The sequence below is a fragment of the Limulus polyphemus genome, unplaced genomic scaffold (genome assembly GCF_000517525.1).
Source record: "Limulus polyphemus unplaced genomic scaffold, Limulus_polyphemus-2.1.2 Scaffold272, whole genome shotgun sequence".
Classification (NCBI taxonomy): Eukaryota; Metazoa; Arthropoda; class Merostomata; order Xiphosura; family Limulidae; genus Limulus; species Limulus polyphemus.
Genome location: NW_013665882.1, coordinates 186,443 through 188,718, shown reverse-complemented (window position 1 = coordinate 188,718; position 2,276 = coordinate 186,443).

Below are 2,276 nucleotides of genomic sequence, written 5' to 3'. Positions count from 1 at the left end.
ACTCTTTTACCAACGAATATTGGGATTTACCGTTACATTATAACTCCCCTACGGTAGAAAGGGCAAGCATGTTTGGTGGGACATTTGACAGTCTTAAAGCAGTCGCACATACAAAAGACTAACCAAAACAAATATCTCGTGAAACAATAAATAATCTCGTTGACCAAATACTCCTACAAAAAGCTACATCTAGGATTAAGTTAATACCCAATCTCAAACAGATTTCTTTTGTTCCAACTTAGAACTTCAAAAGATTAAAAAACTTGTATGTTATTAAATACAAGATATACCACAACTTTTTATTCTTTACCTCAGGTTTCGAAAGAGCCAGGGAGTAAAATGGAATTGAGCTACTGCTTGACTCCCAAAGCATTTTCCTTTCTGCTTCTTCTTTAGATGGCGTGATGAGGTGGAAGACAGGGACTAGTAATTATCTATCCACTTCCATTGATGTTAGATCAAGAGGATTAGTAAGATCAGTATGCTTAATAAATGGTAGCATACTGGCTAAGTCCTCAGCTCCGATAGGCTGAGCATCAGAATCTGACGTGTCTTTTACTGTCATTGACAAAGTAAATATTCTCAGAGGACTCTCATAGTCGATAATCGACAGTTAGGAAGAAAATAGTGTTTTACTGATCAAAAGCAAATAGATGTCAGCACTGGAAGTCAAGACTTGAGGCTTCAGCATACGGTGGTAATGGATGAAAATTAAGCCCAGCTGCACATTAATTTTTCCCCAGAACTCCTAAAATAATAGTTAAACCTTGTTGTCAATTGCATGTTTACTTACATGTAGCTGAGTGCTGTTCTCCCTACAAGCTAAGAGCTAGTTCTTAGGTATTATAAGAAATGACACTGTATAACATTCTGTATAACACGAAGAACATTGAAAACTACAAACTCTCAATAACAGTTTATAATCAAAGTCCCGAGTTCGATTCCCCTTGGTGGGCATAGCAGATAGCCCGACGTGGCTTTGCTATAAGAAAACACCCATTATAATCAAATATCTGAAGAAATTTTCCACAAACCAACCCCATATAAAATGCAGCGGCCGGCATGGCCAAGTGGTTAAGGCGTTCGACTCGTAACCTGAGAGTCGAGGGTTTGAATCCCCGTCATACCAAACATGCTCGCCTTTTCAGCCGTGGGGGCGTTATAATGTGATGGCCAATCGCACTATTCGTTGGTAAAAGAGTATCCCAAGAGTTGGTGGTGGTTGGTGATGACTAGCTGCCTTCCCTCTAGTCTTACACTGCTAAATTAGGGACGGCTAGTGTAGATAGCCCTCGTGTACCTTTGCGCGAAATTCAAAACAAACAATAAAATGCAGTATCACTTATACTGTTTTCTAGCTTATTGGCGACTGTAATCCCTTCCTTGAGCCCTGAGGGTATATCATTGTCCGTTTTGTTACTCTCATATCTACATATATAGAATAGGCGAAATATACTATATTCATTTGTGTTTATTGCTAAGCACAAAACCACGCAATAGGCTATTTGTGCTACTCTGGCTACCGTGGGTATCGAAAACTAAATTTTGGTGTTGTAAGCTCTAAGACTTACCGCTGAGCCACTGGCGGAGGAAGGGGTGGGGAGCTGGAGCTGACGAAAGAAGGACCATTAGACTAATCTATACTATGTACTTTTAGTAGCACAGTAAATTTCATCTTTATGTTTGGAAATTTTCCTTAGTTGCAAACCTGTTTCAAAACACAACGTATTAATAATGTACGCTTCTCTATGCTATCTTGAATTGACTTTGATAAAACAGCCAATTGCTGTGACAACATTTTGACTTTAATTCTATGGCTACGTGGGTGTTATTTTTAGCCGCGACGTAGCGGGTTACAGAATGGCTTCGAATTTTTCGAGTACAAACTATTAACTCGTAGCCCTGTCACCTTTTGACTAATTTGAAATCTATCTACAGTTTTGGACTCAGGGGGTCAAACCCTTTCGATTTGATGTATTTGACCACGCTCAAGGTCTCATAGAGTAATTTACTCTAATCCTGCCTAAAAGAATTTTAATTTGAGGGTAGGCTGATAGAGATCCTGATGAGTAACAAAGTCGGATCGGGTATAAGCGTGCCCCACGCTTGGTATTACTGGTGCACAAAATATAGCTAATAAAAGGGGGGGGAAGTCTCATAGATTAACTTACTCTAATCCTGCCTAAAATAATTTCAAGTGCCGCTGCTACTGAGGATTCCTTCTTGTTCTCCCAAACAGTCATGCTGTTTCTAACTTGTACAATTTGACTAATGTC